The sequence below is a fragment of the Corvus hawaiiensis genome, chromosome 4 (genome assembly GCF_020740725.1).
Source record: "Corvus hawaiiensis isolate bCorHaw1 chromosome 4, bCorHaw1.pri.cur, whole genome shotgun sequence".
Lineage (NCBI taxonomy): Eukaryota > Metazoa > Chordata > Aves > Passeriformes > Corvidae > Corvus > Corvus hawaiiensis.
The window spans coordinates 993,761-1,019,824 of NC_063216.1; the positions used below are offsets into that span (position 1 = coordinate 993,761).

Below are 26,064 nucleotides of genomic sequence, written 5' to 3' on the forward strand. Positions count from 1 at the left end.
CTCTTAAAATATCTTAAAGCAACAGATTCAAACGTTCTTGTCTGAACAAATGAAAACTCAGTCATCTGTTCTGTAATTATAGAATACGGACACACTGATTTATTTTGTCTTACATTCACTTGTTGGTGGTATGTCCCCAGTATTCATGTCTAAAATAGAAACCGTTTTGATACAGAGAACACAAAAGAAATTTTTGCCATAGAAAAACAACTGTTGTGTACATTTCAGAATGACACTGATGTCACCCTGATCACATTGTCTTTATGAGTCTTGTCTTCTCCCTCTTCTCATGTTGTTTGTGGAGAAGCAGCCTCTGGAAACTGGAGCCACTACATAAAAAATCAAAAGTCATCTCCAGGTTTCTTCTATGCAAGACTTGGACATAAAGGCAATCAGTTTTATCTTCTATCTAATGTCTCTTTTGGTTTTCAGTATTTTGTGGGTTTATCACCTCCAGGTAAGGTCTTCTAATTCTTGGGATAATTAGCACAGCTGTAGAATATAACAAAAAATTAAGTCGAAAAGCAGCTGTATGTGGATTAGAAGTATCTCTCAGCACTCTAGGTAGCAACTTACATTGATGAATGCCACCAAACTTTCGCAGCCCATTCAGATTTAGCTTCTCATATTTTTTCTCTCAAGGAAACCAGAATGCACTGTTTTTAAACTTGATTGTAGGTTAGAAAATGCTAAGTAATTTTCTACCCAGAAATTATTTTTCCTTCATTCCTTCTTTTTTGCCCCTTTTCTTTTTTGTTGACTATACTCATGAGTCAGGGTGTGTCAGAGTTGCTGATCCTGCATGGTAACCATTCCAATCTGCTTTAGTTTCTTACTCATGTTTAATGATGTTCCAGTCCTGGAAGATCATCCTCAGAAACCCAGGGGATGCTTTCCATAGGAAGTTTGGGAACTGAGTGAGAGCATGTGTCGTGCCGTCCTATAGAGCTAAAGGGAAGCACTTCAGCCTAGGAAACATTTCCTTTTGAATAAGGTTGTACAGAAACTTCTTTGGCTTCTTCCAGGGCTTTATTGACATTGCTGCCATTGTGATTAAGTTTCTTGCTATTGCTGATTATTGTGATGGTGTAGAGCCAAAATCACTGTTGCTTTTGGCTGAGTAGGAAAAAAGACAGCATGAAAATGGTTTTGGCAGGAAAAAAAAAAGAATACTTGTTAAAACTGAAGAGTTGATTGTTGTATCCTTGTTTCATACTAGAATTGAAGCTAGTTTTTTAACACCATAGTTTTCAGTATAGTTCATGGCAGAGGTACTGAGTGAGGCATCATGTAAGAAATAACATTTCCTTACTGAATACATAGAGTGGGTAGAAAGTAAACTGTTTGAGTACACTTCCCTGCTGTGGTTCATTGCTTTTTGGGAATTTCATTTTGAAGAGCAGGTGCCCCTGATCTTCCCTACTGGCTCAGCTGCATCTTCCTTCATCCAGCACAGTTTTCCTTCTGTGCAGGGTGCATGGTGACAGTTCTTTCATTTCTTCACATTGCGTGATGCCCATGACTGCAATCAGTCTCTTTTTATAAAAGCTGATCTCTTTCTCCCCAGCCTGAAGAGTTAAGGAAGGCCACTTCTGAGCCCCAGTTCATACCTAGAACTTTACCAAATGCTCTAAAAGCCACCTCTGGCATGACACTGTATGGGCTTACTTCCAATGAGACTTTACCTTCTCATGTTAAAACTATATTTCTAAGCTAGTCTTGGAACATAAAATATGTCTGTGGTGGGTTAACTTTGGCTAAGGGCCAAACTCCCACCCAGCCACTCACTCACTCACCCTCCTCAACGCAACAGGAGTAGAAAATAGGATGAGAAGGCTCATGCATCATGATAAAGACGGAGAGATGCTGATTACTGTCATGGGCAAAATAAACTCACCTTGGAGAAGATGAATGTATTGCCAATTAAAGGTTTGGGCAGTGAGAAACCAAGTCAAACAATAACACAACACCTTTCCAGTCCCATTTCCTATGCTCCCCTTCAGTCCATCACTCCAGACTCTTCTGCTCTCTCAGTGCAGGGAGGGATGGGATGGGTATGGTCAGTACACAGTTTCTCTGAGCATTCAGAGATAGTTTGGTTTGGAAGGGACCTTCAAGGTCATCTAGTTCCAACCCCACTGCCATGAGCAGGGATGCTTTTCACTAGACCAGGTTGCTCCAAGCCCCATCCAGCCTGGCCTAGAACAGTTCCAGGGATTGGGCATCTACAACTTCTCTGAGAAACCTGTTCCAGTGTCTCACCAAATCCTGATTCTTCCCCCAAATCTAGTAGGGCAAGCAAAGTAGCCTTGCAGTATTTCATACATTGTCTCTGAGAGCCTTCTCCAGCCACACAGCTCTTTCCTTGCACCACTGTGGGCTCTCCCCATGGGGCTGCAGTCCTTCAGGAAAAGATCTGCTCTAGTGGGGGCTCTAAGAGGAAGCAGTGGGTGTCTGCTCCACCATGGGTTGCAGCGCATCTGTACTTTGGCACCTGGAGCACCTCTTTCCCCTCCTCCTTCTCTGGTCTTGGTCTTCCCACTGCTGTTTCTCACCCTTTTGCCCCCATGCCCCTTCCTTTGCCTGCGTGGCAGGTCTGGCCCTTACTAAAATATGTTTTCCCAGAGATGACACCAATTTGGCTGAGGGGCTGAGCTGTCCTGCAGGGGATCCTCTGGAGCCATCAGGAACCGGCTGTGTCCAGCACAGGGCAGCCCTGGTCTCTTCTCCCAGAGGCTCCTACAATCCCTCTGCTGCCAACACCTTGTCAGGGACACCCAATAGAGCATCAAATGATATTTAAAATTTTTGTTACAGGGAAATTACAAGAGTATAACAATGCTTACCAATGCACTACTGTGCCACTTGCTGAGTGACAAAGAATGTTTTCTTCATGGGAAGAAGGAATTTATTTTCCATGTTGGGTTTTAACTCTTGTAGACAAGGCTGCTGGTAGAGGAGGTCAGGGCTACATGGGGAGGCTCTACTCTTCTGCTAAGTGTCAAACATGCCTAAAAGATGTAAAAGCACTTCTTTATGCAGCAGGTACTGAGGCTTCGTGGCCACAGAGAAGTCTGCACTGTAGAGACAGCGTCTGCAGGATCAGATGTGGCTTAGACAGATTCCTGGACAACAGGTCCCTAAGTGGATATTAGAATGAGCTTAGATAGGGATGTGCTGCATAATATCCTTAACACTGGAATTCTCAGTGCTGGCAAAACGTGAAGTGACTGGGCCAATAGGCTGTGTTACTGAAAAAATGCAACCAAGAGAAAAGCATGGCAGTGAGGTCTGAAAGGCTGAAATTACAGAATGTATTCTGTAGAACACAGAGTACTGAAATTGAGGAGACAACATCGAGCCCAAATGAATTTGGAATTGTTCAGGGAAGATGCTGAGAAAATCATGGACTTCTGCCTAAAAGAACAAGCAGCAGAATTCTGTTTGTCCCATAGGTGGGTGTGGTATAACACTAAAAATCTACAGATATTTTTGTCATATGGCTTTAATCCTGTTTCTCCTAAGAATGCCTCTTTCTGCAATGTTTCTGTGTATTATCAAGTGTCGAAGTGGATCAGATCTAAGTGGTTAGTTGGAGTTGAGGTTGCTTCAATTACCCTGATTGCTGGTGAAAACAGCAAGACTTGATTGGAGGAAGCAGATTTGGAGTTGTTTCAGAAGTGCCTACAAACAGTTTTTAAGAAGTTTGATTACAAAGGGATTCTTTTCAATCTAAAAATTAAGTTTGCTTTAGGTTTCCCTATAATGGAAATATCTATCTGATTGCCTTTTGCTACAATTGCAATCACATTTTTATTCCTCCTTGTTGTAACTTTATCTTGCTTTACCTCAGATTTTTCCATTAATTTCAGGAAATAAGAGCCTGACACAATAATGCTTGTGAGTGAAGCCTGGTCCTTGGCATCCTGATGTTTGAACTTTATGGATTAGAATTGTTGACTCACAGCAATCAGGTTCACTCTTGTTGTGTCTGACAGGGAACAGAGGGGACTAAGCCAAAACCAGAGCCCCCAGAGTAAGGGCATTAGACCTGTCTTTTCCAAAGTGAATAGTTTCCCTTCTAAACAGTCTCTGGAAAGAAGCTTAGTAATTCCTTAGGGAGGCAAGTTATAAAACTTGAGATGCAGATATTTAGATCCTATGAGCCAGCCAGCAGTAGTGGAATTGGCTGTCAGAACTTGTAAAAATCTCAACCAATCTCTTTTATTGTCTTGTGGCTGCAGTAGTGAGGCATCTCAGTTTGTGCAGGGTGAACTTTCCCCACCGTATCCTGTTTGCTACTGTTCGTGTGAATACAAAAGTCAATGCAAGTTATATCTAGAGGAAATATCTTTAGGGTGTGAAAGGTTATCACAGAGGTCCTTTCATCTGCTGAAATGTAAGAACATGAGAATTTATATCCATCATACCAGAGGGGCTACAAAAAGGAGTGGAGCCCAATCTTGAATTTATTCGGTTTTAGTACTTAAAATAAGCGGTGCTGCCTGCAGTATTTCAGATTCTTGTGTACAGTATTTTGAGCTGTGTAATTTTCACTGGAAGTTGTTGAACATATGGAGGAATTTCCATTTGCATGCCAGTTAAGAGTTCTAGAGTGCTTGGGAGGTTATTACCTCTCCACTACAAAGGAATCCAGATTATTCAAGGAAATTCATAAGAAAAGTTCTCCTACCTGCTGTTCCCCATGTTGTGTATGATGCTACCACAACTTGGCAGCATAATGTGACTCTAACTGGAAATATCCTTCCTAACTACAAATTGAAACTCAGGGAGAGTAGTTCTGAATCCCTGTCTTGTGCATCAAGCCTCAGAAAATCTTTTTACATTCAAGCTATGGGCCCCAGTCTGGTTCTGGTTAGAATTCTGGTGTCTTAGACAGCAGACCTGTGTCATTTATGGAAATCTTCTGGTAGCCCTAGTGGGTTGAAGAGGAAATTGTACTGCACTTAAAAGTGATTATATGGTATGATTTGGTATGATTGTCTTTGATTGCAAGGGAATGAACTTGGTGACCCTACTAAAACAGGATTAGACAAAGACCAGTGTGGGTGGCAGCCATTTAGATGATAAGACATTAATTCAATCATTCATGTTGTCCATCTTTTTATGCCCTAACCTGTGATTGACAGGATATCCATAAAGAGCCACATGAAGTCTGTTATTTGTTTCTTTGGAGAGACACAAAAATCCTGAATACTGTAGCTTCTTGGCAGGTAGTATAAGGTCTTGATCTGACTAACAGTGTGTCTGTGTTGTAGAAATGTATTTGATTCTGGAACACTGCTGCATTAAATCTGTAGTCCTCAGGTTCTGTGCCAGTTCAGGAGTCAGCTGTAGACTCAGTTTCAGACATATTGGTCTTATCATCCAATGTGCAACCCTGGTAACCTTGGTTGATTTTGGAACTTCGTATAACAGGAGACAGAATGATAATTTTTAGTAGTGTGGTTGCCCCTTGATCAAAAATAGGAATGTCTGCATGCAACTTAGCTGGAAGAAAAACAAATTCTAGCACAGAAACCAACAAGTTAGACTATTGTTTTCAACATGTGCTAGAAATTATGTATTTAAATTCTGTATTTATAATTGGATCCAGTTTTTCCATCGAGTTGGCATTTGCATTACATAATCTCCTATCCTGTTAAAAAATGCCCTTTGGCATTTACAAAGTCCACTACACTGACTAATAACTTGACTGCTCTTCAGATCTTCCATCTTTACAGTGGCATTAGCTCCAGATTTTGGCAGTGCTTGGTTTTGGTCACCACAGCAGTCCAAGCTCAGCTATGTGGTACTTCAGAGGCCATTCCTGATCCTTCTGGAACAGGAACAGCTGGGTCCTTCTGGGTGGAACAGCTTGCATTATGCAGTTGTGGTCACTATGGTTTGAAGCAAAATGGGGAAGTTGAAGACTTAATCCCTAAGAATCAATCAATAAACCTATATTTAATTAGAAAATAACCCTGAAAAACAGAGTATTTCCTGTGGCAGTTCCTTATATCTGATGTATTTGTTTTCAGAGTGCAGTGGACTAACTTTAAACCTTTGGTTGGATGTGCAAAGCAGACTTTGCAGAGTCCATCTGTTCTTCTACCTTTTTTAAATGCAAAACTGTCTTCTACACTTTCTTAAAGTGGTAAGCATTTTGTTGATCTGGCATGAGCTTGTTTAATGACATAAAGATCATAAGTGCAACATCAAGACAATAAAAAAAGAAAATACTTGAAATAGTTTAATATGAAGTGAGGACCTTGTCGAGTATTGTCAATAAAGGGCCCCAATTTTGTATTTCCTTCTGCATAGGAAATGAAAAGTCATCCCAAAATACATCATATGGCCTGGTTACTTCAGTAACCACCGTACAGTGTGGGTCTGAAGTTTCTGAGTCAAAATCTCCCAGTCCCTGGGTAGTGTTCTAGAAGAAGCTGCCAATAAGCAGCTGTCAATAAGGTGATGAGCACTCTGTCATCGTTCAGTTCTCACTTACACTGTATGAGTTGGTGTGATTGCCTGGGTTAGATGTGTATCCTCACGAGCACTTGTGGGCTGTGGATTCCACTTTTGCAGGTGGATCCTCTCATGGCAGTAGTTTTAATTCCTAGAATTGGGAACAAAACAAGTATTCTCTTGTTCTCCTATTGATTCATGTGTTCCTCATTTTGTTGCCCAACTCTGATTCTGCTGTGAGGTGCATGGCTCAGTAGCTGTGAAGGGAACCTGTGCATGTCATTCTGGGTGGTGAATTCTACTTGTGCAGCCAGTGCCTGTATGAGGCAATGCTGAGAGTGATAACATAAATAAATGCCTTTTCAAGTGGGCCAGAGAGCTTGCTGAAGGCCTTTGTCATGATGTCTGCTTCACAGGTGCATTCCCATAGTGCTCTATAATGACCATTAGCTTGAAAAAAATAGCCATATTAGCTTTGTATTTCTCAGGGTGTTGTTAAAAATCATTAAATTAGTTAATCAGTATTAAATCTCAGAAATTGTTATATCAGTCCATTGCATCATTAGAATTTTTATTCAAATTACTGCAATGCTTAAGCTTTGTTATCAATTAAACATTTTTTCCTAAATGATCATGAAATGTTACTACTTTTTGTTTGTAGTATTTCAGCTACCCCTGTAATTACCCGTTGTCATGCCCTCTGCAGTCTTAAGATGTGTCAGCTAATACTAAAATAAAGAGGTGCACTGTCGTAGGAACTTATGCTGCTCTGGACTTAACAAAGTGTTTCGTTTTAGTTGTATCGTTTAATGTACATTTTGAGACTTCACAATTAACCTTTTTCAAATATAATAGCAATAGTAATAATCAAAGACATTTCTAGTTTGAGAAAAACAAAAACATCCTAAATGCTTGCAGAGGGATTTTCATAAAAATCCTTATGCGAGGGTGCCTGGGAAATGAGGACGGACAGAGCCCCACTTTGCCATGCCTGAAGGGAAGGTTGATGGCAGAGTTCCAAACCCCTGAAACCCTAGGACTTCGAGTAAGCGTTGACATTGATGTAACCTGAGCAGTACAAATGACGTTGCTTTAATACTGTGAATGTTCAGGAGCAGTGATTACTAATGGAAAACACAGGAGTGCAGATAATGTACAGGAAGAGCCATTATGAACTTGCTTCACCAAGCCCTTCCTAAAGGGGTCTGTAAGGGGCTGCTGTGGTCGTCGATGAGTTCCATCTGTACTGCCTTCTTAACCAGGCTGTAGAGGTAGGAAGTGGTAAGTCTCAGCCTGAACACACAACTAATGCCTTCTGCCACGTAAGGGTCTGTGAAGAGTTTCTTTAATTGCAGAAGATGGCTGAAGCCTTGCTGTGCTATATGCCCTCATTTCCTTCCTTTCTCCCTCGTGCCAACTCCTCCTGCTGTCCCCCTCCCCCAGCCCTGACGTTTCCGTGTGTGGCTTCGTGCGAGAGCTGTTTTTCCTGGAGTTCACATGCTCAGGTGTCCGGGACCTGCACAGGCTCAGCCTGTGTCCAGAGCCACCAGATGAGCTCGTGATGTGCTTTGAGTGAGCTTTGTGTGGTCACTCCTGCTGCTGCTGACACCTGAGGCAGCTGAGTCTGTCTTCCCCCATTACCAACCCCGAGCAGTCTGGACTGGGAGTCAGCATGCTCTGAAGATGGAGGTGCTCCTCAAAGCTCCTGTGCAGGGGAGAAGCCTCAGAAGCTCGCTGGGAGAGCGCTGGGTGTACTGAAAGGGAGACATCTTTAGCATGGGAATGGTATCTCTGTAGGAACAGCCGTGCTCGAGGGACAGCTGAGCTGGATTTGTACTGATAACACCTCTCTGTTTGGTTCTTGAACTGATTAATGTTCCTTGCAGTGGGAATTAGACATTATTGGTAATAACTCCTTCCTAGTGCCTGCTTCCCTTTCAATGGCAGGAATTCTCTTTGAGAAATTAAATGCTCTCTGGAGTGTTTTAATGAAATCCAAGTTTTGTCTCTGAGTCATCAATTTTGCTCTGTCTCTCAGCCATCATCCTTATACTCCTCCCCAGAAACCCACTAACTAATCAACTTAGCACTGGGCATTCTGAAATGTTTGCTGAGAAAACAGCTCTGTTTTGACAGACAGCAATTATAGCACCTGGGCTATACGTGGACTTTACAGCTCTTCTGGGGATCTCTTATGAATAGTCACTATGAGGCCAGCAGAGCCCTGTGCAAACAAGCTTTGTAACCAAATTGCACTGAAAACCTCCTTCTCTTCTACCCACACCCTCCCCTCCCAAAATTACTGAGTAGCATGGATGTGCCTTCTTTACTTATTTTGAACCTGAAAAAGTTCTCACATTTTGTAAGAGAATGCTGTTTAGATTTAGGAAGAGTTACTGTCTCATTCAGATGTGCTTGTTTGAAGTCCCATACATGGCTGGGTGTGTGTCATACACACTCATTTTAAGTTGTTGGATTTTAATTTGTTTTTTCATAATTGGAGAACTGCAGAATATTTGAGGGCTTGGAGTGATTCAAGTGCATGGAAAATTAAGGGGAGTATGTTAATCTAAACACGGCTTTTGTCTGTGTCCTTTGGGGAGGCAAAGTGTCTGATAGTGTTTCTCATGGTTAAATTGCTCATCAGTCATAAATCACGGTTTTTTGAGGAAGCAATGCACTGTCTGAGATCACAGTCCCCTGCTGCCCATTTGAGACCGTCTTGGAGAGCCTGGGATCTCTTCTCAGCTGCCATTTTATTTCTCCCAACTGCTTTGGTTTATGCCAACACCGCTCCTTGCTCTGAAAGGGTTTAATGGAAACTAAAAATTCTTCTGTAGGTAGCATTCTTCCACTCTTTTCAGCAGTCTCAACTAGAGGAAAAGGAAAAGAAAATGTGTACAGCTAGGCAGCTAATTCAAGACATCAAAAATAGTGAAATGCTAATTTAAACAAAATAATATTGACCAGCTGTATTAATGAAAAACAACCATTAAGTTTAATGTTGTAAAGCTGTTACGGTGTGATAGCCTCCTGGTTTTAAAACATTCTTTTTCCTAGAGAGTTTTTTGGGCCATTACTCTCAGAAGTATTTTCTGTAGGCTGGAATCGTTTATATTTAGTGCGTGTACTTTATTTCTGCTTCTAGAGCTGGCTCTCCTGCTCTATTTTTAAATTAACTACTTCAAACTCTTTTGCAGTGAGGTGTACGAGACCGAAAACGTAAATGACTGACTTTTCTGTGAAGAAGGTGTCTGTTCCAGTCAGGTTGTTATTGCTTTCCTCCCCTCAGAGTGACCTCTGCTGTGAACATGCGCTGGCCTCTGTCACCATCCCGCCGGGGCAGGGGGCTTTCATACCTGCCTGAGCCCCCGTTCCCTTGCAGCCAGACGAGCGGGCGCTGCTCTCCGTGCGGAGCTCAGCGCAGCTCTGCAGCCACATGAAAGGCAGAGGTGTAAATCCCTCGCCAGGGCTGCGGTGGGCTCTGCTCACCACGCTACGCCCAGCTAACGCTTTCATAGGGTGTGCTTGTCTGGAGGGCAGGGAAAAAGGGTTCTGTTGGTGTTTGCTGCAGCCTCAGAACATCACCTGGGGCAGCCAGAGAGTTTGGCACTTCACTCAGCTTTTCATGGCATCCCTGGCATGTTGCACAAATGAGCTCTCAGGTCGAGATACCACAAATGGGTGTCTTGATGGAGACAGTTGTGATACAGTTACCTATAAACAGAAGATTATACAGACTACTGCCTTCAAGTGCAGAGGACAGAGGAGATGTTTCTCATTTCTACATTTATTCTACTTAGTCACCTTTATCTTTCCCCTGTCCCTATTGCACCAGTAAGTGAAAAAGCAAGATGTGTGAGAGAAAAAGCCCCTCCTATTTCCTTTTGCTTCCTTACTTTGTTTTGCAGTGAAACCATGGTGATAATTGAATGTTAGCTGTCAGATTTTTTGAAATAGGATTGGGAATGACACATTCTAGACAAAACCTAAAAATCAAAACTTGCTTTTTCACTCCACCCTTGAAGCCACTCTGTGTCACGGTTAAGCACTTTGCTGCAAATGATTAGCCAAAAAATTCTTAAGGATCTGCCAGTGCTGATTTCTGTTTTATCTGGAGATGATTTTGCTAAGAAACTTAAGGTGCTGTCCTGCCACAGTCCCTGAATGTGTTACTATCTTACGGAAATAAGGTCTTGAAGATGAAATGAAAGGTTCTTTGGCCAAACCTACATACTTTCATTTAACGGAAGACTGAGACGGCGTAAAGCATCCCCACAAGTGTGTAGAGTTAAAATTACATTTCTCAGTGTCTGCAAATTCCACTTTACAACCTTAAAATATTTGGAACTTTTTATTAAGTATGATTTCATGTGTCTTTTGAAGTAGATAGATTAAATGCTGAAAGTTTTTTGGGAAATTTCAGTGAATATTTGAAGCCATTTGGAAGGAAGTGAGAGTCTGGTCCCTTAATACAGCTCTTACTATATGAAGGCAGTGGTAATTTTGTGGAAAATTAAAAAAGAGGAAACCATTTGTATTTGCTGTAGTGATGAAATGACCTCTGTTTTTTCCTTAATGCCAGCATTCAAAAAACCTGTTCAATTATAAAAAACTGCTGTTTTCTCCTGATGGTAAAATAGCCAGCATAATTAGAATTACTGAAAAAAAACAAAAGTCAAGAAAGATTTTTTTTTTTTTCAGTTTATTAGGCCACCTGAGGTATTTGCATCCTAAAATGTTGCTTTACTGGTTTGTAACATCCTTCATTATTAATTTGGATCACACTGGACTTGGAACAGAAATGGTTTTGCTCGCTCTTAGAAAGGCACTGTAGCATTCTATATTTCCCTTTCCAATATAAGGAACTGCTGATGAAGTAACATGTGTTGGGGGTGGCATGCCATTTTTTCTGTTATCTAAGAACACTGAGGAAGTTGGCTAAAGGGAATTTTGGCTCCTTGAAAGTTTAATAAATACTGGAATTCTGGTGAAATTCTAGAAGTTATGGAAATTCTAAGTCCTGGAAGTGTTGCAGACTAACAGGCAGAGGGTGGCTAACGTGCTATGAATTGATTAACTGTTACAGTTCATGAGCAGAGTGATGAATAAGCTGCTAAAACATTTTGATAACATAAACAATAGTCTTTTAATTAATGCCAGTCAAATTACTTTGTGTAAGGTGTGTAATGTCAAAAAAATATTGTATTGTTCCTTGATTATCTCTAAAGTTTGGTTTAAAAAGCCCCAAACTTGTTTAATACAAGTCACTTTTTGCCTTAAGTATAATTAATCTTCTGTAGAACATTATCACAGAATCATAGGATGGTTTGGGTTGGAAAGGACCTTAAAGATTATCCAGTTCCAAACCTTCCACTAGACCAGGCTTCGTCCTGGTCCCATCCAACCTGGCCTTGAACACTTCCGGGGATGTGGCATCCAAAACTTCTCTGGGCAATCTGTGCCAGTGCATCACCATCCTCACTGTGAACATCTAATCTAATTCCACCCTCTGTCAGTTTAAAGCCATCACCCCTTGTGCAATCGCTCCATGTCCTTGAAAGGAGTCCCTTAATGTTACCTGTTAACGCTGTGTGGACAAGATGCTTAAAGTGAGCATTATCTGTCAGCATTTTCCCTTTACTGTTAAAACTGAATAGTGACCTTTATTTTTGAGCTTAATAGATTTTCTGCTGGGCTTGATGCTGATAATCATTTGATCAGTGAGCTGGAAGCAAGTCTAAAATGATGGTGCAGGTGATACAGAAAATGATGTAGTGTTCCCTAATGGTGAGAGCAGACGTGGGGCCATTTAAATTGCTTCTTAATGCAAACTCATTTACACAAAGTTCATATGAACATCAAGCACATAAATCAGAACAATATGGAGTCTACTGTGCACTGTTTGGAAAGAAGTGACTTGGAAAAGATTTAGCCATGTTGTGGAAAAAAGTGTGATCTTGGCAGCAGAAGGACTTCGGCTGCATAAAAATTGGATTAATGAGTATGAATAGAATGAAGATTTTAGTTCTGTTTTATAGGATAATTGATACAGTTGTCACAAGACACTGTATAGTCCTAGTCCTAGATAGAAAATCAAATAATAGTAATATTAAAACACTTTATTCAAGCAGAGACAGTCAAAACAAGGATCATTATCTGAAAACTCAGATGATGATCTCAGTTCAGAAACCAAGAGCAGAAGGGTTGGAAATAGAAAGACGTAAGACTGTGACAGGGAAAATTATTAACCACTGTGACAAACTCACAAGGACAGCAGCCAGTTCCTCATGGCTTTCAGTCACAAGTGGACACCTAAGCCCCATAGAATAAATTACTGGGAGCAACTGGGTATGATGTAAATATTTATTCTGTACAGGAAAGCAGACTGGATAAAATCAGTAAGCCTTAATTCTGCCTACTGTAAGCTCTGAAACAATCCACAAAAGTCAAGGAGATCCTTTAAGTAGCATAATACAAAATAAAACAAGCAGGTGGAAGAAGTTATTTTCCACACAACTGTTTTCACGTGTAGGAAAAGTAATTGTGAAACAAATAGCTTCAGGAGATTCAATCTTGGATAAATCTGATGGGTTTATTGCTACTTTCATCTGTTTTATCAATCCTTTTCTTCTCCTCTTTCCTTATCTAGATTTTTTTTTTTTAGTTTGACTGGTTGAATAGCGTTCTTAACTTACAGTATTTGATGAATTCTCACCTAAATTTTCCCACAACTTCCTCTGCTCTATAGCTGTTTTCTTATGTTTTTGTCCCCTGAACATCTTTCAGGTGTGTCTGTTTTCCATGAAGCAGCTTCCCAGGGACATGTTACCTTGTTACGGCTGTAGTTTTAAGATCCAAACGAACTGAAGAGTAAAACTTACCAGGATTTTTTCCACTGTTTACAGTGATTGTACAGAATGACTTACTGTCATCAAAGCTGCAGGAAATTCTTGCCTTTTGCCAATAAATGCTTGAAGGGAAGCTTCCCTTCCCTTTTCTCATTCGTAAATGATGCCTACTAAAAAAAAATATACCCAAGTTTAACTCTGTTTTTGGTGATCCCTTATGGATCTGAAGGAGGCAGAGCAAGTTTTTCTTCTGTCCTGGTTTGTGTGAACATGGGAAGCTTCCATTTGAAGAGTGTCCTGTTTCTTCCAACGAGAAGAAGTGCACTTCCACAGCAGAAGTGCAGTCTGCACGTGCCTCACCTTCACCTGAGGGACAGCTGGAATGCAAGCCAGCCATGACAGGTTGCTCCTCTACAGCCTAGAAGGTCTGTGTGGTTGAAATGGTTAGAGAAGTAAGGTTCCACGGAATATTCAGAGTGGAAAATACCCGCTGCTTTGTTTTGTGGCTTAAAATGAGTTATCTTTTCTTTCTCCTGGAAACGTAACCTCTGGTGTAAGAGCAACATTACTCTTAGCTGAGAGGGAGATTTCTCCGGAGTCTAACAATACCGTCATCTCTGTCACCACCTCAGTTTCTTTCCAGATGCCAAACCCAAAACTCAGATCACAGCCCTTGCTCACAGTGAGAACATCCATATTACAACCTAAATTGCATGTCAGATTCTTCAGTTTGCAAAGAAGAAAAAACCCTTCCAGTGCGAGGTCTGCCTGCACACAGAGAAACCAATGATTTCCCTTTCAATTCCTTAGTGTTTTGAGTCAAATTTTTACAGTGCAGAAGAGACCTAAAAGCTAAAACGGAGTGAAAAAACAACATATGGAGAGTATTTATTTCTTGGGTGGGGAGCTGTGGCTGAAGAATAGGATTGTATCAGTGTGTTGCCTGCATGGTGTTGTCACCACAGTAACGTGCAGCAGAAGGAGGCTTTCTGAAGGTGGTGTTTGGGTTGAAGGCAGCAGGGCCAGCGAGGAGAGGCAGCGGTGGGGCTCCGACCCATTGTTTCTGTAAGCGGCTGCAGGGCTGTCCAGGTGTCCTGATTTAAAGGCTGCTCCTTGAGACAGGAAATTGTATCTTGTTCTGAGGTTTACTGTAATAAAGTACATAGTCCTGGGGGAATGTGCTGCTGGGCCCATGAATCACTTTATGGGCTGGCTGTTCTGACCTCAGCCCTGTGATTTATTCACACCATACCGCAGCAGGAATGGCAAAAATGTAAGCGGCGCATGGTCTTCCCAGCCTCCCCCTTTCCAGCCAGATGGGCCTTTAACTGGGAGGCTGCCATAAATCCATAAAGGCAGGCTTGCTCTCGGCTGGCGCTTCCACTTGTCTTGCCCACTCTGCCGTGTGTCTGCTGAGGAATCCTCTTGCTGCTCAGGTGTTTCCTTCATAGTTCTGTGGCCTTGTAGTTTCTTGTGTGAAAAAATGAAGAATCTCAGAGCAGTCATGGTGCTCCCAGGAGAAATAAGGCATCTCTTAGTGTGTAAGCTTTTGGTAATCCTCTTTTTCCTTTCAGCTAACAATTAACAACAAAAAGAAAGAGACCTGGTTGTTTTCATCTCTGAATGTCACTGTCTTACAGATGTTACCAGATGTGCTCTTCAGTAAATAGTAGCATTTGCATTTACAGAGGTAGTTAAAGGATGTGCTTTTGGTCGAATCACAGATGACAGGAGTGAAGAGTAGCTCCTGACTCTCAGCCCCACTAAGCCATGTTTCTATTCCAATTGACACTGTTTGTTTACATGTTTTGCATTTAGCAGTTGTTGGTGTTAAAAATCTAGTACTTTCATTTGGTGCTGGTCTTTCAGTTTTTGAAATATTTTTGAAATATTTTTGTGTGAAGCATCCTGATATTTTCCTGTAAATTCATTAGTCTGTACTCTTCAGAAAATGCTCAGATTTTTAATTGATGTCCAAAATACCTATTTCTTAAGGATAGTTTCAGGATTAAAAATTGTCTACGTCACACATGTTCACCCTGCCTTGCAGTTATTTCCTGCCCCTACTTTCTTTTTTTTTCCTAAAGTAGATAAAATTTAAGCATCTTAAAATTCAGCAGGATATCTTTTTGCCAGAAATTAACCTTGCCACATATCTTAATAACTAAGTAGATACCATATAATAATTCTTAACAATTGTACAACCAGTTAAAGGTCAACTTTACCAAAATAAGCAAGATGTTACGTAGAAGAAGATAGGGGAACTTTCATTTATGTATAGTAGATTTTCAGATATATCTATATCTATATATCAGGTTTTCATGAGAGCCAGTTTCTTGTGTGACACAAACTGGTTTAATTCTGTTTCTTCTACTTCATAGCCTTGAAATTAGAGGTTTTAACTTTTTCTGGGATGTGAAGGGTTATATCTGTAAATTTATCTGTGATCATGTTTCTTCAATAAGGCAGTTTTGGGGGGATTTTTGTTTAAACCACAGCGTAAACACACCTTCGGATTTGTTCACTTGAAAAGGTGTTGGTTGCTAGAACGTGCTAAATTGAGGTTTTTCCAATTTCCTCACATATGAATGACTTGCTCTCTCACTTTCTGTGTGTTTCTTAAAGTTCATGTACTTTGTGTCTCATTACAAATAGGCAATGATAGCTTAGTTTGAGATGGTTGAACTTCTCTTTATTTCAATAAAACTCTTTAGATCTGTACATGGAAAAAAGGCTTTGAATAGAAGTGTTATCATTGTGTTTAGCAGGGGTCTGATAAAGGGTTGTCAAAGGTCTGTTTGCATGGTTTAGATCAGGCTTCACAGTGCTTGTTCTGGAGCAGAGTACACATGCTCAGTCTCTTAAACTTGTTACAGCGCGCAGCTCTGGTTTCATCTCGTGAAGAACAGGCACTGGATAGAGGTAAAACAGAAAGGAAGGTGGTAGGGTGCTCCCTTGTTCCTGTAGAACGCCAGTTCCTTCAAACGTCTGGAAAGTTGTGTTCAGAACTCAGCAGAAAATGCTGTAGTGCCCATTCAAACAAATCTTCTGCACTCAGAGACTGCAAGTAGCTACACCTGCTTTCAGACCCAGATCTGAAAAAGGAAATTAAATGAAACCTCTCAGGCCCCTTCTGCTGCAATTACAGAACTAAATATATCCAATTTTTATCCATAGCCCCTGACACCTGCTCCGTTTCTGTCCTCAACCCTTTCAACAACTCCTGCTTGCTTAGAAACACTTTTTTTTGGCACTACTTAAGCAGCAGTCATTGGAGCTACCAGGAGCAGAAGGCAAAGCGATGCCTCAGTGTTTCATGAAACTGCTTCCAGCCTCTTTTTCCCCTGATGCTGCTATTCCTGTCCTTATCCAGACACTTGGCATTTCTTATTCTCCTTTTTTAATCCTTCTCCTGGGCAGCAGCAGCAGCAACCAGAGAAGACTGAAATACAGGTAATTAGGGTTAGGATGGAATAGAGATCAGCATTAGTGCTGCTGTTGTTACTACCACCAAAGCCCTAAGACATCCTTTGCACATTTAATATAAAAAGGTCTGTCCTTGAAGAAAATACTTTCGTTAAGAAATCAGACAACGTGGTCCTGGAAGAGAAGCTTGAACAAATGCACAAAAGAACCCTCAGAGAAGTAGAAAGTTAGGTGAGACACATCCAGGTTGGTAGTCAGATAGACAATAAATAAATAATGAAAGCAGTCCATAGCTCTGACAAGAAAATCTGTTGAAATGGTACACGTGGAAGCAAATTGAGATGTTTGTAAAAGAACAACAAGATGAAGTAACTCAACACATCTGGTATGTAACATGAAACTGGATGTCACAGGGATAATAGCAATTAATGGGAAATAGAGTAATATTCAGAGCTGGAATGTGGGTACAGGTTGTTCAGGAAAGCTAAAAATGAAAGTAATGGTGTTGTATATTAATTATACTGGAGGTTCTGAGGAAATAAAAAAGAGAGAGTATAATTAAAGCATTACTTTGAGTCAAAATAATGTAAGGATCATAAAAGGAGTTATACAAAGAGAGGGGATGCTATCCTGCTATGGATTCTAGGGTTGTATTGTGCTGTGTTAAATGTAAGTAATAATGGAGAAATGTGGTTTTGTGGGAGATACATGTTTATTGGATAAAAATCAGAGAAACTGCCAGGCTTGTTAATTTAATAATCACTAGATCACCAAGATGTAATGGTGTGAGACTTCAAGATTGTAGTATCAAGATTGTAGAAGAAATCATCACCAGAACTGACTTCAGCTGTAATGATCAAAATTGATAAAACTTATATTTAAATAAAAAACTATGCTAGAAGAGTGAAGATTTCAATTTCAAAGTAAGAAACTGGAAAATAGAGACTACTATGTAGCAAGTTAATTGGACAGAAGAACTCAGGAGATTCATGTAGAGGAAGCAGGGCATTTATTTAAATCAAAAACCCAAAACTATAAGGTCTTTTCACCCCCAGCAAAAGGGGGAAAGTTTAAGAAAGTTACAAAGCTGTGTATCTGTATCCAAAAGGGAATTGGCAGCAGCCTTAGAAATTGGTCAAGAGAAGGAGACATTTAGAGGAAGCAGAAATTGTAGGAATAAAGTGACAATTGTGAAAACTCCTGCTGAAACAGACCTCCCAAAAGAAATAAAAATAAATAATAAATATTCTGTAGCCACTGCTACAAAAAGATGAGGAAAAGAAGTGGAACCACAATGCATTGAGAATAGGGATAGTGTGAATGTGGTCCCAAAAGAAAATTAATGCCTTTGCCTTGGTTTCTGAGCTGATAAAATACAGAGGAATGATCACCTGTCGGAATGGGTATGGAAATGAGACAGATGCAGAAGTGAGATAAATTACACTAACCAGAAATAACATGGTAGTCATTTAGCAAGGAGATAGATGCACTATTAGTTTGATTTGAGTATAAAGATCGGATCTTTTTCTTAAAACAACTGTGTTATAAATCATGACTAGAGCTTTTCACATGGTCAGAAGCCACAGTAAGATTGCAGTATTGCTGTCAAAGTTTGACTGATAAAGCTGAAATTTCTTTCTACTGTCTTTCAACCCGGGCCAGATTCACAAAGTCATCAAGACAATTGTTTTCACTCTAGTAATTGTGGTTGTTTGATATGTTATAATCAGTGTGAATGCCGTGATTCATCTTCCATTCTTACGTTTTGGCAGTGCTGGCTGTGGCAGCGAAGGGTTTGACACTGTCACAGCGCCATGGAGAGAGCTGCAGTTCCTCCAGGGATGAGGAACCTGCGGTCACATTTGGGCTCCTTGTGTTTATTCAGGGCTGGGCTTTTACTGGCTCGCCAGGCTGCAGGGACAAACAGCCAGTGGTGCCGACACCAGGGCAGGGGCAGGAACCTGAAAATGGGAGGGCAGAACCACCTCTTTCCACAAGAGCCTGTCTTGTGTCAGCTTAAGCCGATTGTGAAACCACATGCTAAGCTAAAGCTCAACCTGTGCTTGACCGTGTCCCAGGAAAAGAAATTTGAGCTGCCTTTCTTATAAGGTCAGTTTTCAAAATCTGGTGGATGAATTCTGATGGCCTGTATTGCCTGGATGAAAAATATGCCTTGAGTTTAGGCTCTGTCTGCACTGCTGTTAAAGGGCAGATGAAGAAAGAATGCCCGTTTCAGGACTTCCTGCTCAGAAAAGCCAGCCCTGGGGAACTCAAGAGCCTTGTAAGTACTGCTGTCTCTCATCCAGCTTCTGCTCTGAAGGCTGCTAAAGCAACAAAGGTTGTCTTTAAAAAAATTCTACCCTTTACAGGGACAGATCTCCCATAGAATCAGGTGCCAGGATTGAAAGTTCCTTCTAAAATGTGCCATCTCGGGGAACTTCCACTCTTCACAGGCACCTAGGTAAGGCTCATGGACTATCAGTTTGGCAGCTGTGATATGCAGCAGCCAGTTTTTCACTGGAGCTATTCATCAACAAAAATAGTTCAGGAAATCAGTAGTGGGCTTGAAAGTTCTCTGTGAAAGTGTTAGATTTTTTTCCATATATGCTGGCAGACACAGTCTAGGGCTGTACTGCAATGCTGAGTGCTCAGAGCTGAGAGATGAGCAAGACTAGGAGCTGCAAATTTTTACCTCTGGTGCTAAAGTGATGCAAGTAAGATGGAAAGCTTAAGTACAAGAAGGGCTAAAACATTGATGGGAAAGGTAATATAAAATATTTATAGGATTACTTGTGACTTTGTCAAATATGTTGAGGGAAAGGACTTTGAAAAGCTTTGCTTATCAATCCTAGTAAGGAGCTCTGGGATTCTAGACAATTGGGATGTTAGAGAAAATGTGTGCAGGAAAGTCTAAATCTATTATCAGTATCTTTTGTTTAAACAAGGACAGTACAAGTGGTAATCCTTCCTGCGTCATGGAATTCACATTGATTATTATCACACCATTCTTATAATGGAAAATTAAAAGGACATCACTTTTGTGACCACACAACTGTATTCACAAAGAGTTTCTATTTTTACCTTGTTTTCTAGTTGTGGTCACATGTGTGCAGTGACATTGAAGAGACCAGTGGAAAGGTGTGCATTCAGAAAGCTTCAATTTGCTGATGAAAAAAAATCTCTGGTTTTCATCTCATTTGGTTTGCTTGAATTCTCACTTTCTGTTTTGGTAGCTGTAAGAGCATAGACCAGAGATGAGAAAGGCTGCTGATGTGCCAGCCAGGCAAAGGTGATGTACTGATTCAGGAAACAAGTACTGGAATGGAAGGAGTGTGTATTATCCCTTTTGACTGAAGGTTTAAGGCTGTGTTTTGGAAATTAATTTGCAGCCTGAGGTTTGATTATTCCCAGCTGTAATTAAAAAAAGCAGGTAGTACCTATTGCCAAGTTAAATTTTTTCCCACTCTCTTGCAGTAAGAGGTTGCTACTGTTTCTTTTGGATAAAAGTTTGCTCACTTTGGGATACTTTGAGCTGCATCTTAAATGCTGCAGAAATTATAGCCAGTGCAGAATTTGGCACCTTGCATATTAAGTGAGTTACTCGTCTGTTAACATCATGAAATGTCATTCACTGGTATAATTGCCTTTTTCAAGGTTACTTTTAAGAACCAAATCCTGATACCCAGAGCTCTGCAAGGACTGTCTCCTCCCTGTGAGGTACTGCAAGTCAGAGTTTCTTAATTTTCTGAAGATGTTCTATAGCCAGCAAAAAAAAAAAAAAAAAAAAAGGAAAGAATGTGGAATTCAGAACTACTGCTGTAGTGGTAGACACAGTTTCTGATGAAAAGGACGATGCTGGTGCCAGGGGATCTGCCCGTTGAATCCGCGGTTTGGTGTGTTGTACTCCTAATTACTTTTTAAGAGTTTATTGAGTGTGACCCACCCAAACCCTGTCATTCTGCTAAACTCATGAAATTACTGAATGCCATGTCCCAATGCTTTTATGTTCTAAGCTGTTGGCTGTCCATCTGTCTCTCATAACACTGCAGTACTGCATCTGAATCTCTCTGCTTGCTAGTTCTTTCTGTTGTTGTCACATCATGGGCAGGGTTTTAATTCGTATGCAAATAATACAGTTCTTACTGTAATGGTGATTCACCAGGAAAAGTCTGACAAATGTCTCTGATAGGAAAGCATTAAAAGCTTTTATCAGCATTTTCTGTAGGCTTTGAATAAATGCAGTGGACAAAAATCAAACAACTGAAACAAGGACTGTCCGAGTGGCACCTCTGTCATTCTGTGGTGATTGATGGCCTTACCATGAGTAAACAGTTACTGACACAGGAGAATCTTTCCTTGTGTACTAAAGGCACAGCAGCCATAATTACAGCTCATCTTAAAATGCCAGGTTGAAAACGCTGGCAGCTTAATCATCCCTCACCGAAGCACAACAGTCTCTGTTGAAGGAACTGACCGGGTTGCTGTGAGCTTGTAGCTACCCGAGCTCTTCAAATTTGTGTCAGACTTTGAAATGCTTTAGTTTAATGCCAGTCAGAATGAAAACAGATTTGATCTCTATAATGCAGCCAGGGCTGATGGAATTATCCCAGGTCCTCCAGGATGTTAAAATCAAAGCTGCTGCTGCTATCAATATTGCTTTCATATTATCTCATACACACTTCAGATGGGAAGAAATTTCATAATTTGAAATAAAATTTTATAGAACAATATATTTATAACATTTCTATATGGAGTAAGTGTTCTCCCTGACATATGTAAACATATTCTTTTAATGAATATGTATAGTTTTCGTGTTTTGAAGCATAATTTATTCAGCACTGTTTACAGCCTGTTATTCTTTCTAATTATACAGCTGATAAATATTCCAGTGCTATGACCCTGGGAACAGTACTGCAAAGTACAAAACTGCTTTTTAAAGTTCCCCTCCTCTTGTGTTTTACCAAAAGGATTCTTCTCCTTTACTAGGGAAGGGCTGTGAAGGAATTATGTAGTCTTCTGAAACCAAGAGCCATAGAAACCCATTTGAAGACAGCTCGATTCTATTAGTATTAGTAATTAGTGGTAGTGTAATAGTACACTGTTGCCCAGTTATCTTCCCCAAAGCAGACATTTCTATTCAAGAGCTGAAGGAGACATGCATTTGCATGCTAATTTTTGGTTTGTGTTGTCAAACCTCTGTGCTCTACTGACCTGTGTAACTATTCTGTAGTCATCTATTTTAAAAAGGCAAGCCCATCTTTCTTTGCATTATTTTTTGAAGACTGCAAACACAGTAAATAATGTTGATATTGATCTTGAGATTAAAGCCACCATTGTCTCTTAAGAATTAAACCTACCGGTCTTGATACCACTTCAGACTGTATTGATCATGATCCACATTCAGTGAAAGGCTTCAGCGTAAGTAGAAGGAAAAAAGATATCTCCATTTTTTTGTCCAATTTGGAGTAAATCTTGAACCTGTTTTCAGTAGATTTTTTTACACTGTTGCCATTTCAGGTTTCCTTTGGTCTGTTTCAGAGTCTGCTTACCTCTTGTGAGCTGCTGTGCAGCTCAGTTCAGGCTGCAGACCCTGCTCAAATGGAGAGATAAATAGGCAGTTTTCCCCTGCTGAGTTGATGTTGGCACAGCTACACTAGTACCAGCATCTGAAATACCTGAATTAGCTTAAGTGAGCTGTGTCTGTTCAATGACTCTGGCCCTAGCCAGCAGTTTAAAAGATCAGCAGCCTTGGGTTGTACATCATGTTTTGCCTACTTAGGAGAACATTTCAGGACCTCCAGTGTTGTGAACTGAGGAGAAGCAGTTTGCTGAAGAAGCTGAGCCTGTAGCAGTGCCTGAGCCCCTAGGACTGACTGCAGCACTCCTATGGATGGGTTTGTTCATGTGCTCTAGGACCGACTGCAGCACTCCTGTGGATGGGTTTGTTCGTGTGCTCTAGGACCGACTGCAGCACTCCTGTGGATGGGTTTGTTCGTGTGCTCTAGGACCGACTGCAGCACTCCTGTGGATGGGTTTGTTCATGTGCTCTAGGACCGACTGCAGCACTCCTGTGGATGGGTTTGTTCGTGTGCTCTAGGACCGACTGCAGCACTCCTATGGATGGGTTTGTTCGTGTGCTCTAGGACCGACTGCAGCACTCCTGTGGATGGGTTTGTTCGTGTGCTCTAGGACCGACTGCAGCACTCCTATGGATGGGTTTGTTCATGTGCTCTAGGACCGACTGCAGCACTCCTGTGGATGGGTTTGTTCGTGTGCTCTAGGACCGACTGCAGCACTCCTGTGGATGGGTTTGTTCGTGTGCTCTAGGACCGACTGCAGCACTCCTGTGGATGGGTTTGTTCATGTGCTCTAGGACCGACTGCAGCACTCCTGTGGATGGGTTTGTTCATGTGCTCTAGGACCGACTGCAGCACTCCTATGGATGGGTTTGTTCGTGTGCTCTAGGACCGACTGCAGCACTCCTGTGGATGGGTTTGTTCGTGTGCTCTAGGACCGACTGCAGCACTCCTGTGGATGGGTTTGTTCATGTGCTCTAGGACCGACTGCAGCACTCCTGTGGATGGGTTTGTTCGTGTGCTCTAGGACCGACTGCAGCACTCCTATGGATGGGTTTGTTCGTGTGCTCTAGGACTGACTGCAGCACTCCTGTGGATGGGTTTGTTCATGTGCTCTAGGACCGACTGCAGCACTCCTATGGATGGGTTTGTTCGTGTGCTCTAGGACCGACTGCAGCACTCCTGTGGATGGGTTTGTTCGTGTGCTCTAGGACCGACTGCAGCACTCCTGTGGATGGGTTTGTTCGTGTGCTCTAGGACTGACTGCAGCACTCCTGTGGATGGGTTTGTTCATGTGCTACTACCGCCATTCGCACGGCAGCCCCTCTTCTCCTTCTTGCCACATCACCTGTCTTACAGCATGTTCCTCTGGCTTCCCTGGGGATAAAGCTTTCAAGAAGGGAAATAAGTTGCTTTTGTACTGCCCTTCAATCAGAAACCTTGTCTTTTGCGTGGTGGTATGTCCTTTTTATGGTCTTAGAATCATGTGGCAGTTGCAAGGTCTGCTGAGAACAACTTGCCATTACAGACATGTCCCTTCCAGCAGAGCTGACAGTGACACCTGCCCTTCTCCCACATGGAGCAGTGTACATTTAGCTTGCAGAAGTAAAAAATGCAGCTGCAATGCACTTATCACATCACAGGGCATTTTTCTTACTTTTGTTCAAACTTAACCTTGTTTCAGTTCCAGAAAACAGTCAGCAAACCACAATGGCTTTCACCCCGCTTCTTGACCAGCACTCTCGCCTCACAGCACAGCACTGAAGTTTTAGCCCGCAGGATGTTCTTTTCTAAGGCATGGTGGCAAAGATTTTTCAGGAAAAAAAAAAGGAACGGACTGCTATCCATATCTCATTTTCCTGGCCTTGGGGTTTTCACTTAAGAAGTAGAGATGGGCAACAAAGGATTTGATTGCAGAAGGTATATGGCTTACATGCTATTCGAGGCACCTCCAATTTCCATACCAGAGTAATGGTTCTATAGATTGAGTTACGGAGATATTCTTGGCTCTGCTCCTGAATCATCAGCGAGGATTGTGGGCTTACTATTAAAAGAATAAGTGTTTCTTTATAATCAAAACAGATTACTCTAAAGAAAGTGAAAATGACCAGAGCTACAAGCCAGCCTGTCTTTCCCAGGATACTGATAGCTGGAAAAAAGCAGAGGTCATGAAGTTCTGTCACTTCACCCTGTTGGTATTTTTCATGTTTCAGGCAGACATCCAAAATTGGATACTTTTCCATGAAGCAAAAGCAGCAGAAACAAAATGGCAATAATAACACGCCCATTATCGATCGTTCCCACACCTACAGTCTTGACGCTACAGCTAGGAATCTCATGTGCACCTTTTTCTTTCTTCTACTCTTTGCCTCCATTAAGTCACCAGAATATTTGTATTTCTTCATAGCACAAACGTATTGAGAATGTTTTATGATAATCCTAAAGTATCTAAAAAAATTTGCTTTACTTCATGGTATTACATTTTGAAAGGGAGGCAATAATGTTTTTCTAGATATGATCTAGGCAGAATTCAAGTACTCTCTACACTGGATCTGTGATATTTTTTATATGCTGGTAGTTCTTTTAAAGCAAGCTAACTCTCTTGGACTGTACAAGAAACACCTGTGTAAACCCAGAGAGAAATTTCACCCACAGAAAATCCGTTGTGTAAGTCCACTCTCCTGTCAGATGGTGAACAATTTTGTCTGTTGAAACACACCTTTTCCTCTTGAAATACATGATTCTTTGATATTTTTTGATACAGTGGTTTCAGTTGTTATTATTCCTGATAATAAACTTCTTTATATTGATTGCTGCAGCAAAACTTTTAAGTGCATTTGCAACTTTATTTTTAGATGAAATGTAGATAAGAAATGTGTAGTATTTGGTTTGTCGTTCATCATCACTCTTGCATGATGCCATCTTTCACACCACCACACGTGTTTAGGATCTCATTTTATTCCCTCTTTGCAAGGTGAAGAGAGGTGAGACAAGCCAACGCTATTGCACAATAAGGCCAAGGTTTTCTTTTAATTCCTGTTGCACATCACCAGCTAAAAGGACAGAAATAGTTGTTTTCCCTAACACAGACCAAATGAAGACTTCATTTGAGAACTGCTGTTTTGTGATCTGGGTGATTACCTTTGTCTCCTTTCTTCCCCGTATGTATAAAATGTTTCTGAATTCTATTTGTAAGAGTTTCCTGCTGCTGGGAAAGAGTATGGCAGGGTTGGTTTTCTGTAGCTAGTTGTTACAGCCTTTGGGCCTCAAAATCTTGCTACACACCTCAAGAATGTTGCTGTATATTGGTTACTCACTAGGAAAGTCAAAGAGTAGCTGAAGCATCTTTGAAGGCATTGAACATCTGTCATGTAGCACAAATGGTGTCTCTGTCACCATTCCCTTGAGTGCTTTCAGTAAAATTGTCTCGTTCCACCTTTCTAAACTTAATGAACAGGCAGTTTAACCTAACAAAATGTAACACAGGTCTTGTGATTAGTCCAGTATCTGTGCTTATATTCTCATAATCAGTTCTGGAAATGTTTAGAGCATGATAAAGGATGAAAATGTTCAGCCAGAGTAATAATAAATGGTAGTTATTAAAAACTGAGAAGGTGAGTGCAGAAGAACATAATGTGTTTTTCTTATCCTGTAAGGTGCAATTTGGTATCAGCACAGTTGTTTAGGGGGAGGTGTGTGGGTCTTGACTTCCTGTTCCACTAACAGACATATAGCCCAGACAA

The 26,064-nt window shown here is 41.1% G+C and overlaps 1 protein-coding gene across 13 annotated transcripts in view; it reads left to right on the top strand.

Annotated features, from left to right (window-relative positions):
* Positions 1–26,064, top strand: part of ERC1 (ELKS/RAB6-interacting/CAST family member 1) — a 283,730-nt gene that overhangs the window by 200,025 nt on the left and 57,641 nt on the right. The gene's annotated exons all lie outside the window — the stretch shown is intronic.